This window comes from Macaca fascicularis, chromosome 7 (assembly GCF_037993035.2).
Source record: "Macaca fascicularis isolate 582-1 chromosome 7, T2T-MFA8v1.1".
NCBI lineage: Eukaryota > Metazoa > Chordata > Mammalia > Primates > Cercopithecidae > Macaca > Macaca fascicularis.
The window spans coordinates 24,180,862-24,196,226 of record NC_088381.1 but is presented as its reverse complement, the minus strand read 5'-3'; the positions used below and the strand labels follow the sequence as shown (position 1 = coordinate 24,196,226).

General features: G+C 39.4%; 1 protein-coding gene across 14 annotated transcripts in view; it reads right to left on the bottom strand.

Annotated features, from left to right (window-relative positions):
• Positions 1–15,365, bottom strand: part of SEMA6D (semaphorin 6D) — a 589,994-nt gene that overhangs the window by 75,700 nt on the left and 498,929 nt on the right. The window lies entirely within an intron of this gene.

Below are 15,365 nucleotides of genomic sequence, written 5' to 3'. Positions count from 1 at the left end.
GCATTGGGTTGGAATGGAATCTAAGTTTCACGGCTCTCAGTATTTTCCAACAAATGTTACTGATCTTCAAAAGAGCTGTGTCAGACATGAGATGGTGGTGTATGTGCTGAGGATGCTATAAGGCTTTCTCCAAAGGAGGGGACAGGTTGAGATGGAAACATCAGAAAGCTTTAATCAGTGATGGAATTAGATTAATTAGAATTAATTTCAAATTCATCAGACCATCCCTATATAGAAAAAGAGATTTTGAAAGAGACTAAAGGACAATTAAAAATATCAAACAATGGGCTAAAAGGGTTTTGGCATTTGATTTCTAACAAATCCAGTTTATTAAATTATTACCTAAAAATAATTAGAATTTAGAAGTAAAAATAGGATGAACCTTCGAATTCAGTAAGTATTAGTCAATATTCAACCAACAGGCAAAATTGCTACAGCCTTTCTTAGTGGGAGAGGAGAGGAGGCAAGAGGTAAATTAGGACAACAAACCATTATTGTGGATACTTCCAGTGTCCCGAGAGGTTCTTGTGGGAGTTCAGAGAGGAAATCAAGGCAGGGCTTGCTGTTTGGGAGAGGAGGATAACTATTAAACACCAGAATTCTTATCAAGATATGAACACCTGTGAACAGACATATCCTTCCTGTGGTTCTCTGCTGTGGCAGTGAGGAGAGATAATCAGGGCCCTCCATCCTGCACCCTTGTTTCCTGCAAGTTGACAGATGTGCATTGCCCTTGCCCTTCCTACTCAAGGGAAATGCAGCTGACTTGTTCTAGTAAGTTCTTTAAAATCTGCTGCCAAGAAGGAAGGTGAGAAGAGCAGTAAATACATTCTTTCCCTTATTCAACAATTTTGTAAAAATTTATTGGACACCTATGAAGTGCCAACCATCTGATCACATTGCAGTGGAGACTTAGGTAGGACTTAAAAGATGATGATGATTATAATGAAGATGACAACAACCTCAAGAATGATGATAATAATAGCAGTTCCCATGTATTGAGTCCTTACTGTGTCAAGTATTCAGTGAGATATTTATAAATGTTAACTATGAGACATTACTTCAAATCTATGAGAGATATTACTATCACCAGTATTATACCTACATCTATGAACTGTGTAGCCAGTCCCTAAAGCAGAATTCCAAATGCTCAGCTCTGTCACTGCCTGTGTGATTAAGGAGAAAGTACTGAATTCTTGGAGCCTCAGTTTCTCACCTACAAAATGGAAGTAACAATCCCCATGCCCCCGTCCCCATGGCAGGATTTGGGTGAAGGGCCTGTCACAGTACTTGGCTGCCAAGAAGCCGCACAGCAGATGTCAGGTCCTTCCCACTCCCTGCATCTTTTCATCTTTGGCAGCAAGACAAGTCACTAGGGGCTTTTGCCAAGTGGAGATACCACCACGGAGAGACCCTCTCTCCCCTTCCCCACAGCCCCTACTTCTAAAAATAATTGCTGAGACTTGCAGTCCCTGAGAACAATGTCTAAAGTGTGTTGTTCAGACTGAAAGAAACCCCTGGAAGTCCCTTTGCTGCTTGAATTTAGCAAGAAACCTCATTGCTCAGGAGACTTACAGAATTGTAGTGTGAGACAGCTTTGGCTGTGGGGAGAGGCAGAGGGTGCTGAATGTCCAACTACACTTGGAGTAGATACTATAAATGGGTGGATTTGAAAACTGAGTCATCTAATGAAATTTTGAATTGAAAACAAGTTTTTCAGTCCCTAACAAAATCTTGGAAAAGTGGAGTTCAGATCACCCTGGGAATCCATCATTAAGTTAGGTCAAGGAAGCGCATTAAGGGTGAGTGAACAGAAGACCTCTGTTTGTGCTAATGAAAAAAACAGATAGTGGATAAAGGAGAGAATTAAACAGCATAAACATACATGCATATCTGTAAATGTGTTTATGTTCCTTCATGCAAAAACTGTTTTAAATGTGTACTAAAACTACCAATGACCAGGTTATAACGATACATTAGTGAAACCCATGCTTACTGGATATAACGATGGTTTACTGGTTACAAAAACGTCAGCTTGGTTTATCACAAATCAATAACTCATTACATGCTCCAGAATATATAAAATCCAATATAAATCAACTTGCTGTCACATCCAGGCATTCAAATATCACACCAATTGTACTTTCAGTCATGGGACTCTTCATTTTCCCTTCCTATACTAGTTTTGGGGACTAAAATACACTTTGTATTTTGTTAGATAAAAAATAACAAATATTATGCTTCTGTTTCTTTGGAAATTTTGATAGTTGAAGGGCAGACATCAGATGATAATATGAATTAACACTTCATTTAACAAGGCCTAGCCTATAAATTTGTGTGTGCGTGCATGTGTTCGTGCGTGTGTCTCTGTGTGTGTGTGTAACATCTCCCTCTTTCCTATGTAGAAGTTATCAGGGCTTCCAGAATTCAGATTAACAAAGCTAAGCCAGGAGCACCAAATCTCTTCCAGCTGGTGTTGACTGAGATGATTACTGGCACCTTGCAAAGGAAGGAAGATGCTCAAACTGTCCCTGTAACCTATTAGGAAACAATACAGAGCTTCATTGAAAAGAACATTAATTTGCATGGCTATTCTAGCAAGATTCTTAAAGGTGAACAGGGACACATTATCTTTTTTCTTTTCTGCCTTTGAAAAATGAGAATTCAGGTTTGGCATTGATATTATAAATCAGCTGGAGTCCACAGAAGTTTGATTTACATTTGGGCACAGATGAGGAACTTCATTAAGTGTGCCCACCAACAAGCATGGACCACCTAGTGGCTAGGCAATCTGCCTGTCTATATAACTTAGGTCTTAAGCCCTGGGGGCATATGCCAGGCACAGTGTTGCCATTCAATAAATAAATAATCTCCGTCCATATTGACTTTAATTTTTGCCTAAGGCAATGCCCTGCTCATGAGCCTATGGTGTTCAGGGCTTCGGGTCCTCTCCCTGGTACCAGCATATATCACTACCATCTCAATAATTGTAACACATACTCTAATTGGACACAGATGTATTTTAATTACCAACCTTTCCTGCCATGACTTTTCATCTTTGTCACTTTCATAGAAAAATGATCTGATTTGAGAAAAGGTGCTGTATTCTTCCCGTGCCCTGCTGCAAAAAATAACTTGCAGTTGACTGGCCACAACAGACACATGCCTTGATCTTTTCACAGCTGGGTTGTTTGTATTCATGTGAGCCTAGGAAAAAATATTGCTATTTGTATCAGGTGAATGAATACACAGCTCAGCCACAGGCCTGTAAACCTCAGCATGCAGATTGATGGCCACAAGCAGGAGGCATAGGTTTCACCCTAGCAGGCCTTGAATTAGTTGAAGAGGGGCATATGAGGGGCACAGGAAGAAAGACTTTTCCTTTGGAGGCTTATTTTGTAATAAGAAAGAAGGAGCTTTTTTTCTAAATGTATGGTTTGGTGGGTTGGAGGTGAAGGCAAGGAGTCTTAAGTTCTCAAATTGGGGTCCTTAAAGACATTGAGACGTCATGGACCAGACTGAGGTAGACCAGTGAATTTCTATATTAAATATAGACTTTTTGCACATATACTTTGTGTATGTGTGTGGGAAGGTCCCATCATTTTTCAGATTCTCTTGACCTTCTAACATGTAAAGCATCAATGCATTAATGTTTTTCAAATGTAAGCATGTCTCAGCATCATTTTTGAGAGCTTGTTAAAACATTGATTCTTAGACTCTGCCCCAAGAGTTTCTGTTTCAGCAGCTCTGTTTGTGGGGCCCAAGATTTTGCATTTCTAACAAGTTCCCAGTTGACTCTAATGCAGCTTAGTTTGGGAGCCACACTTTGAGGACCACTCCTTTAAACGAATGCAAGGGTTTCTAAACCTATCTGTACATCAGAATCTCTTGGAGAGCTCTGAAAAAATCAAATGCTAGTCTCTGCTCTCAGATTTTTTTTTTCTAGAGTAAGGGTCTTGCTCTGTTGCCAGGATGGAGTGTCATGGTGTGATCACGGCTCACTGTAATATCGAACTCTTGGGCTCAAGAGATCGATCCTCCTAACTCAGCCTCCCAAGTAGCTGGGACAACAGGTATGAATGAGCCACCATATCCAGCTAAATTTTTGATGTTTTTGTAGAGAGGGGGTCTCACTATGTTGCCCAGGTTGGTCTCCAACTCCTGACCTCAAGTGATTCTCCCACCTTGCCCTCCCGAAGTGTTGGGATTACAGGTGTGAACCACAGCATCTGGCCCACAGAAATTTTAGTTTCATTGATCTGGGGTCCCCAAGCATTTGAAAATTTTCAAAACTTGCCAGGTGATTCTAATAACACGCAGGCAGGACTGAGAATCACTGTCTTAGGGCTTGGGAACTGTCACAGTGATAGTATGATAGGGGAATGGAGGGGGATAGGTAATCCCTTTCACTTTCACATATTTAGCCATTTAATTGTTCCTTCCACCTCAGGTTATAAACAATTATATTAGTTTGCTAGGGCTGGTGTAACAAAGCGCCACCGACTGGGTGGTTTAAACTACAGAAACTTATTGTCTCACAGTTCTAGGGGCCAGAAGTCCAAAATCACGGTGTTGGCAAGCTTGGTTCCTTCTGAGAGCTTTGAGGGAAGAGTCTGTCCCAGCGCTCTCCCTTTGGCTTGTAGATGGTGGTCTCCTTCTTACGTCTCTTCCCATTGCTTTCCCCTGTGTGTGTCTCTGTGTATACATTTCCTTCTTTTATATGGACCACAGTCATACTGGATTAGGGACCACTGTAACGACCTCATTTTAACTTGATTACCTCTGTAGGGACCTTATCTCCAAATAAGGTCACACTCTGAAGTACCGAGAGTTAGAACTACAGCTTATAAGTTTCGGAGGAATAGGGGTACAATTCAACTCATAACACTAATTCTGCTCTAAAGCTGAAAATATCTGAGGTTGGGAGAAGGATACTCTCTACTCCTTTTTGCAAGATTTCCCATTCAAACCAGAGCCTTTCCTAATCATATTAACAGAAAGTCAATCTTTTGTAAACATTGTTTTTTCAGCCTATCATTACAGATTCTGAACTTTTCATATGATGCTTTTGAGGCAGAGCTACTAGATCTACAATGAGGCACGAGGGTCATTGCAACACAACTAGAAAATAGAAGGTCACTGGCACCTGTTGTGATAAGCCCATTCGGAGACACCATCGGTCATGTCTGCAAACAGACCCCAAGAAAACTTCAGCCAGTTTAGCCAGCCAAGAATTCTCCAGCAGGTTTACATGAGTCTGCTTTGCTTTGAGCACTGGGGAATCAGGTACAATGTGTTTTTAATGTAACGTGACAATAGTTAAGGTACTAGACAACCTTGTTTTTACAGCTTCACTCTCTGGGCTGAAGGCATGCTATGTGTGCGGCATGCTTAGGGATTTTTTAAGCAGAGCAAATTGTGCAATCAGCAAGTGGACCTTAGCAAGATTGTTACCAGGTTGGCAGAAGAGAACTGGTATGGGAGATGTGGGAAAGCAAAGGAAGTAAGTGGGTGCACATTTAATATTCTGATATGTTCACAGTAGAGGAAGGAAACCTCTGTGGAATAAATAACACTTTCAACTACAAGCGGAATTAAGGTATGGGCTGGAGTCAGGAGAAAAGTACATTTCTACCACGAATGACTTACAGAAATGTCTAAAACTGGGCAGAAGTCTAGATGGTCATTAGCTAAGGAATAAATATGCATATAAGCCTCTTAAATAGTTTTGGCTATTAAGTACACGTAGCTCTTAAATTATTCATTGTGCTCTGGCCACTCTGGCTCTCTTCCATTTTCTCAAACATCCCGGGCTCTTTTCCCATGTCAGGGTCTTTGTCTTCACTATTCTTCCTGCTAGAAATGCTTTTCCTCTTGCTCTTTGCATAGAGCAGTTTTTGCCATCCTTTGTGTTTCATTGTAAATGTTGCCTCTTGAATGAAGTTTTCTTCTACGACTCCATCTAAATATGTTCCCTCTCCCATTTTTCTTTTATAAAGCAATGTATTTTCCATTTTTTTTTTTACTGGCTTTTCTTCCACGAAGGTATATTTTCCATGAGGGCTGGGAATATAAAACCAGCACCTGGCATATGGTGGGCACTCAATATAGGTTTTTTTTGGAATAAAAGAATGAACTAGGCTAACAGAGAGTTCATGAATGCGACCTGTGTTACACCAGAATAGAGACATCTATCCCATCTCCCAACAGACATGGCTAATACTCTTTATTAAGCACCTACTATGGGTCTGGCCCTACATGGGAACCTTATGTTTATAATCTCTAATATTCAAATCAATCATGCAAGATAGAAACTATTATCACTACTTTGTTAAAGAGAAGGTTAAAGACTTGTCCAACACTGCAGATCTATGATTCAAACCTTGGACAATCTAACCCACATTATTCTCATTTCATCATGAGAGTAAAAATTGTTCCTTGGATCTCTGTACTCCTCTTTGACTACAGTGACAAAGATGGAGAAAGTATTTATACTGCCTACCCGCCTCCAGTAAATGGTAGCTCCAAAGGAGAAACAGCATCATTTGGCTTCCTGCCCTCCCTTCTTTTCAAGTCCAGAGAGGCAAAGTGATTACTATGATGGGTTACACAGGCCTTCAGGTATCATCCTGAAACTCTAGCTTTGAAAACTCATGGTTTCAAAGGGAAAAATAGTAACTTCACAGGAGCAATGTGGAAGACTCTGCTTTAACCAAGTGATCAAAGTTATCGTCATCAATATTAAAACATATTGATATCAAGTACCTCTTGATGGGATGCTCTGAGATGGAATCAATATTGCTTCCTTGGTACCCTCGGTAAAAATGCATAACCACATTTTAACCATGAAACAACAAAGACAACCCCAAACTGAGGCATATCCTAAAAAATAACTAGCCAGTACTCTTCAAAAGTATAATGGTCATGAGGAACAGTCCCAGATTAGAGGAGACTAAGGTGACATGAAACTAAATTATTCTGTGGTTATATACAATCTTAACATGAGGGGTGAGTTGGGCAAATGGTATCATGGGACTCTGTATATATTTTTATAGCTTTTTAAAGTTTAAAATTACTACAAGTGAAATGTTACAAAATAGCATGGTTTCCACAAAAGACTATTCCAATTTCTAAAACCTAAAAACTAAAACAATAACTTACTAAAGGGAGTTTAGCATAAGCCTGTATGTAAGTTGGGAACGTTGTATACATTTTTGACATTGGGAACCACCTTGTAGTGCTGGAAGTTGTTTAGAGGATTCTGAAGACACAAGGTGGTAACGCTTTGTTATTATTTGGTCTCTTAGAGAAAATGGAGAAAAATTGTGGAAATCTACAGGCCATCTGTGCACATTTGAAGGGAAACAGACAATTTTTGGACCCCTCATTTCTGATTGCATTTTTGGGAAAATGAGGCGTTCCTTGTGGAGAATAGTGGACAAAGTCTGAAATGAAGAAAGGAAGTGGATGCTAATCGTCTATTTTACAACTATAATATCTCTTAATATTTGTGGTTTCTTTTTTCCCCATCTATCATTAAAGACTAAGTCAAATACTATTCCTTTCCTGTCTTTATTCCTTTACCTGAAATAGACCAGGAAAAATTTCAGAATAATTTAATTAGGAGCTAACCTCTGGGTACAATCACCTCTCAAGGCCTTAAGAGGGAATCACTTATGTTTTGAGGCTTTTGACTTTTTCAGTAGATGCAACTTGTTCCTATTGCCTATAACTTCATCAATGGGCTAAACACCACGTCTGCAGATGGGCAGCACAAGGTGTAATTGCTGGAGCAGCCAGAGCCTCTGTCCCTGTGACAGGAACACTTCCCTGCATAGAGGAAGGGAGGCGGATGGCCATGGAGGGGGTTTTTAACAGCAGAACTGGCCTGTCCAGGAAACATTTTGCTCTAAATCCCTGCTTTCCCCACCTGTAGCAAATCTCTTGCTGTCCAGGAAACCCCTGAGGAGCTGTGAATAGGAAAGAGATGATGATGAGCAAATTCATGCATACCAAAAAGCTGTGAGCCCCGGCAAGCTCGTTTCATCAGACTGTCATGGAAGTCAATGCTCTGCGGAGAGACATGCTCAGGAGAAGGGGCAGGAATGGAGTAAGAACTTTGCTCTGAAAACAGGAAGTCCTCATCTCTCTGTGTTGGCAGTGCATCTGAAGGTGGTGGCAAGGCCAGAGAAAATTAGGATTCTTAAAGACCAGTCTCTCTCCTTGCTAGAGCCTTTAGGTTGTCTGGGGCTCTTTGTTAAAGGCTCTGAGGGGAGTAGAGGCCCTTCCTCATTTTACCCAATGTCCAGGGCAAGACCTGAAGAAAGCAATGCAGAGGTCTGCTTATTTTCTTTTTTCCTATCATCTCACTGAGCTAGAAGCTGATTTATAAGCCCAGGATTCCTATTCTAAGAGATAGCCAATTGGCTAAGCATGACAAAGTTATCTGGATATTGCCATCTCACTGGTATAATTTTATATGTGTTTATTTATGAAAGAACCAATCAGCTTTTGCTACTGAATTCAGTTACATGCTGTTCAAGACTGCCTTCTTATAGCATCTTCTAGGATTTCAGCCTTTTCTGAACAGGTTATCAGACCTAGAGCTATTCCAGTTATCCATATAAAAATGAAATTCAAAGGGGTGACTGAAATAAGAAGGATATATTTTAAGAATCAGAATATGGGTGTATTGTTGAGCATGGTGAATGTGAACAGATATTACTTATAAATTATGCCACGTAAAGTCTAAACTCATATCTGTTTTCAGGTATGGGAAGGGCATTACTGTATGATCCATATTTCTGCCACTGCCTCCCAGACCCTCCTTTTCCTGGGTGTATCTTTGAGGAATATTAAATCCATTGTATTTGTAATGATTCAAAATGGTTTATCCGTGATTCAAAATTGGTTTACACTGTCTTTGCCAGCTTGCACAATGGCCCATGAGTCATTTCCTTTGCCTCCCTGGAAGTCCTCATTTTTTAAACAGTCTTTTCATCCAACCAAAATATGCATGTGAAAAATTTACATAATTGAGGTATATTGGTAATGTATGTAGAAACTCTCATTAGGGACCTGACTGACCAAAGATTTTGTCAATCCCTTGTCTTTCAGTGAAGGAACTGAAGTACAGTTTGGTGAAGTTGCCAGGTTACACCATGAAACGGCAGACTCAAAACTTGAAAATAAGTCCTCTTCCAAGTAGTCTGCTGAAATTATGTTGCCTCGTCGATGTCCCTCCCATCTCTAGTCAATGCGAATCAGAGTCTCAAGGTTGGAAAGTACCTTAAAAGTTTGTTAACCTACCCATTTATCTGATCTTTTCATACTCTACAAAACCTTTAATAGCTCTTCCCCTAGCCTATGCTTCAATACTCCCATGACAATGCCTTCAATAATAATTGTTGAATGAAGACATAATAATTTTATTCCAGCTTCTATTATGATTGTCCTTTTAATATTTAAAGAATTTTTTTATATTTAGACCGAACATTCATGCTTGATTCAATAGTTTTCAGGTCTTATTTCGGTTTTTCAGCTTCGCCATCACCAGGAATCTCTTCTGAAGCTGCTTCTAGTATGGTACCCAACAGTCAGTATGATGCTCAGCATGACCTGATCAGCTTCAAGGAGAATACGACTGTCCCTACCTTATTTTAGAACCAAATACATTCTGGGTTAACACATACTATCGTCACACCATCACACTGTGGACTCCATGAACTTAGTGTAAATTCAAACTCATTTCTAATACTCTATCTCCAATTCTCTTGTCTCATTTATTTCCATGGTTTTAGTTACTACATATATGTTGATTCTCAAATATGTACCTCATTAAGTTAGTTTGGACCTCATTTGTGAGCTCCAGGTTCTTATGTTCAACTGTATCTTGGTTATCTGTAGTTGGATAGTTCACGGGAACATGAGCTATCTAAATGCTACATGTCTTAAATTTTAGCCATTATTTTCTCTTTTTAAACTGCTGTTTCTCCAATATTTTCATCTCACTAAACAGTACCATCCTATAATGAGATACTCAAGTCAGAAATCTCAGTATCAGTATTATCAATGTCTTCCCCATCCTTCACATCTCAAATCCAAAAACTTACCACATCTAGTTGCTTCTACCCACAAATCTCTCTCTGTTACTTTTCTCTCTGTTACTGGCTATCAGCCTCTGTTGCCGGGATCCCTCCTGAACATGCTTATTCTCCACATGCTTCCAGATTGATACTTTTAGAGCTCATATTTGATCATATTACTTTCCCGCTTGAACTGCTCAGTGGGCTTCTGTTGCTTTTATAATAAGATCTAATTGTTTAATACGGCTTAAAGGGCCTTTCATGATTGTGATTTCGCTACTTTTTCCAACTCCTTGAATACCTTCTCTGCTTCACTTAGCTAATCCCAAATCTTCTCTCTTTCTTTTTTTAGATTCCAGCCTAAATGTTGCTTCTTGGGGCATGGAAGACATCACCCAGATAAGTTAGGGACCCCAACACTATTTCTACTATCATAACACTTGGCCACACATTTTAATTTTGATGGCTTAAAAATCTGCCTTCCCTTTTGCACTCTAAGTGTTTCGAGGGCAGGGAAGCCTCTGTCTTGCCCATCACTGTATCCACAGTGCCTGGCACAGTGGCAGGCATATCATAGAGGCTCAAAATTATTCATGGAAAGAAGAAAGTCCAGAAGCTTTCATTTTATCTCTATGAAACCTTCATATTTCTAGATCTAGTCGAAGTTTTTCTAGTTCTTTTGGCAATTCTGTATGTCATAATTAATAGTACATTTTTTGGATACAGGGTCTTGCTCTGTCACTCAGGCTGAAATACAGTGGTACAATCATACCTCCCTACAGCCTCAAAATCCTGGGCTCAAGTGATCTTCCTGCCTCAGCCTCCTGGGTAGCTAGGACTACAGGTACAAGTCACCACTCTTAGCTAATTTTTTCATTTTTTGTAGAGATGGGGTCTTGCTTGCTATGTTGTCCAGACTGGTCTTGAACTCCTGTCCTCAAGTGATCCTTCCTCCTCAGTCCCCCGGAATGCTGGGATTACAGGTGTGAGCCACCATGCCTGGCTTAAGTTATCTACAATGTTAAGTCATTTACAATTTTGATAATTATATCTTTTGTGTGTTCATTCAAGGAATTTGACACACACGTTGAAGTGTTGAAGAGATCACGTGCTGAGACATATGTGTGATTGGAGTGTTGGAGGGCCTTGGAGGGTAGGTGACCACGAAGAAGGAGAAAATGACACTGGAACTCTCCTGAGGGTCTCTCCAGGTTTGGTAAGAGTAAATTTATTATGTGCTATCTTTTGTTTATTCATAATGTTAGCAACTTAGGTATCGTGTATTTGCACAATTACTGAGCATTTCCTAAATCTCTTTGAGATGGCTTTTCCTGCAGAATCTCATACCATGTAGTCATATGTATTTTTCTTCTGAACATTTTTTGAAGTTGGTCAAAATTGAAAAATTAGATAGGTAACTCTTCACGTGTAGGACTGAAACTGTCATTGAAGCACTTTAAGAAAGTTTCAGAGGGTTGGAAGTTAGTTAATTATTCTAAGACATCTAAATATTTAAAGATCTTTTTCTTTTTGTCTTAATTCACGACTTAGTTTTAATTTTACTTGTGAACCATTGCAAATGATTCTGTAATATGATATCTTACTGGGAACATGTAGTGCATAAGTAAATAAATGACTTGAAGTCCTCTTAATATAGGTTGCCACTGCACAGGAATGCATCATCCATTTTTTTCCACCTGAATAGTAGCTGAGAGTACTACTCATTTTTTTTTCCACCTGATAGTACCTGAATGTCTGCAATGTTTTAATTTCTACTCCTCCCTGCAAATCCACACCCACCTGCTCTCCAGTGGGCTCTCTGTGTCAGAAATCACATCCATCCCCAATTTAAATCTCAGATATGCATCTTTTAATCAGGCAATGTTTCCCTCTGGTTTTCAGTTCTCCCAGGGGTATCGAGTCTAGCGGCAATACAAAACCATAACAGGAACATGGCACATCTTTCTGGGGTCAGTCTTGCTCATTTGTTTCAGATTCCTCATATGGTCAGCTCTAGATACCCGGGATTCAACCTGTCTCCAGGATCCTTGTTCACATGTTCTACCATAGTTGTGTTGGTTTGAGGCTCCCACTAGCGGTCTCAGCATGCTCTTACCAGTCTGGACTTAAGTACCTTCCCTATGGTGATGTGGCTTGCTCTATGGTGTCTTGAAGGGGTCATAAGACCCTAATCCAGAATGCAGAAGTGTTAACTCCCCACTGGGCAAATTTTGATAAATATGAAATGGACCCAGTGCACAAATTCCCTCCCATCTCCTCCCTCACCCCTTCAATGACAGAGTCCCCATATGGCCTTTGAAAAGACATCCAGCAGACCAGGCAATCAACTCTGCTTGCTACAAAGGGAAGGCTAACTTGGTGATGTCCCTCATATCTGCATTCCGCCTAATCTGCCTCATCCCCCTTCTCTCTCCCTCCTGCCTCTCTGGGATTGCACTACTCAGCAAAGTGTCCCTGTGAAAGTATTTGCCTCAGGCACTGTTTTCTAGGGATTCTGGGAAAACCTATGGGATGGTATTGCACAAAAGTTTCATGAATTTTAGGATAAAATATGACTCTTAAAAAGATACTTAATGCTTACAATGGGCTCTTTAAGAGAAATAGACTCATTGGAAGGACAGGTTTGATCTCATCTGCTCTTAGGGATTCTTCAGTGGAAACCTTTGAAGACGACTAGAGTATGTTCTGAGTTTTTCAATACTACATTTAATGTTGAATTTTAGTTCACTCTTTCCTCCTCTTCCTTCTTTTCCTTCCTCTTTTGTGATATAATCATTACTTCACTTTATCATTTATGTTCCCTGCCCTGGTTTCCATGGTAAGTTTCTCCATGTCTCTGGTGTTTGGCATTGAGCCTGGTGTATAGAACCCAGCCAGTGAATATTTCCAAATCAATTCATGAATGAATGAATGGAGTACCTTTCATTTTTTTCTGTCAAAATTAATAAAGATTGTATAATTGAAACTAATGTTAGTTGTGATAAATCTTCCAATTCACACACATTTTTAAAAAAGGGAATCACATTTTAAAAGTTCTTACAATTTGCTAACTATTTAACTTTCAATTATTGGGCAACTGCTGGCATAGTAACTTTAGACAAGCTATGTTCATTTATTCACTTATTCAGCAAATGTCATTGAGCTCCTGGTATATACTGGGCATTATTATGAACTCCAGGAAACACAACAGTGAACTAAATACTCAAACCTTCCTGCTATCATGGAGCTTACATTCTATATCATGTCTCTGTGCTTTAATATGAATTGTAAAATGAGTATAGTTCCTATCTCAACCTTTTTAAAAGATAAAAGTGTGGTGATTCCTCAAGGATCTAGAACTAGAAATACCATTTGACCCAGCCATCCCATTACTGGGGATATACCCAAAGGATTATAAGTCATGCTGCTATAAAGACACATGCACATGTATGTTTATTGTGGCACTATTCACAATAGCAAAGACTTGGAATCAACCCAGATGCCCATCAGTGACAGACTGGATTAAGAAAATGTGGCACATATACACCATGGAATACTATGCAGCCATAAAAAAGGATGAGCTCATGTCCTTTGTAGGGACATGGATGCAGCTGGAAACCATCATTCTCAGCAAACTATCGCAAGAACAGAAAACCAAATACCACATATTCTCACTCATAGGTAGGAATTGAACAATGAGATCACTTGGACACAGGAAGGGGAACATCACACACCGGGTCCTATTGTGGGGAGTGGGGAGTGCGGAGTGGGGAGGGGTAGCATTAGGAGATATACCTAATGTAAATGACGAGTTAATGGGTGCAGCACACCAACATGGCACACGTAAACATATGTAACAAACCTGCACGTTGTGTACATGTACCCTAGAACTTAAAGTGTAATAATAATAAAAAAAGATAAAATGAGGATACCTGATACAGTGATAACTAAATATAACCTTGAAGAATATATATGTCTTGATTATATATAATTAATATATAGGTATAATTTTCCGGTTTTAAAGACAGTATCAAGCATGTAGTGAGTACTTAATGAATATTCATAGGTGTTATTATTTTTTTTCTATTATTGTCATCATTAAGCAGACTGGGGCATATTCCATAAAACTGCACAATCCACATGAAGATAACACAAGCATGAACACCCATTTTAGCATAGGCAGTGTTTGATGTAGCCTTAGGAAGGCATCAGCATCTTTCAGGGAGAGGTGAATGGGGCTTATAATGCTTTTCTTTCTGCCAAATCTGCTTAGATGTGAAGACCATTGAGTCGGCCATCCTCAAGATGACTCCATATCAATTGTTACACAACATAATCCGTCCCTTTAAAGAATCTTGCCTCTTTATTATCTATCTTCAGCAGCTCTTGGATTTTGCTATCACCAGGTATTAAACTTGAAGAGGGTCACTAAATGCATGTTGATAGAAAAAAGTAACACTAGTTATACATTATAAGGTCTGAACTCAATGAAGACACAATGCATTCCCATTGTGCAGTCAGTATTTCACTCAGCCATGGCCTCAATGCCTGGACTCCCACAGAATATGAATCACTCGTGTGCTGGTAAAGCCATACCAATACTAGTAATACTTAAATAACTCTTTTGTGTGTGTTATATATGATGTCTGCTTGTGAAAACAGAGTAAATATCAATACAAATTAAGTACAATGTGCAAGGCTGATTTTTTTTCCAAAAAAAATGCAGACAAGATATATAACCATATATATCACATACAGTTAAAACAGTAGATACAAACACAAAAGCGCTGAGTTTTCCCTGTACAGAGTTTATAATACGATGCAAATTTAAGGATGTTGAGATTTTTCATAAACAACTAGCTTTTCTATCTCCAGAACTTGGACATTAGCACGTTTCAGTGGAAATCCTGACATAAAAATATGTGCAGACATAAAAAAGAATGAAATCCTGTCCTTTGCAGCAACACTGATGGAGCTGGAGGCCATTATTTGAAGTGAAATAACTCAGAAACAGAAAATCAAATACTGCATGTTCTCAAATGGAAGTGGGAGCTAAGCAATGGGTACACATGGACATACCAAGGAAAATAATGGACACTGGGGGCCCCAAGAGGGGAAGGGTGGGTGAGAGGCAAGAACTCAAAAATTACCATTTGGGTATAATGTTCACTCTTCAGGTGATGGGTACACTCTAAGCCCAAATCTCGCAATTATGCAATTTATCTATGTAGCAAACCTTCACATGTACCCCGCAATTCTATAAAAATATAAAAAATATGT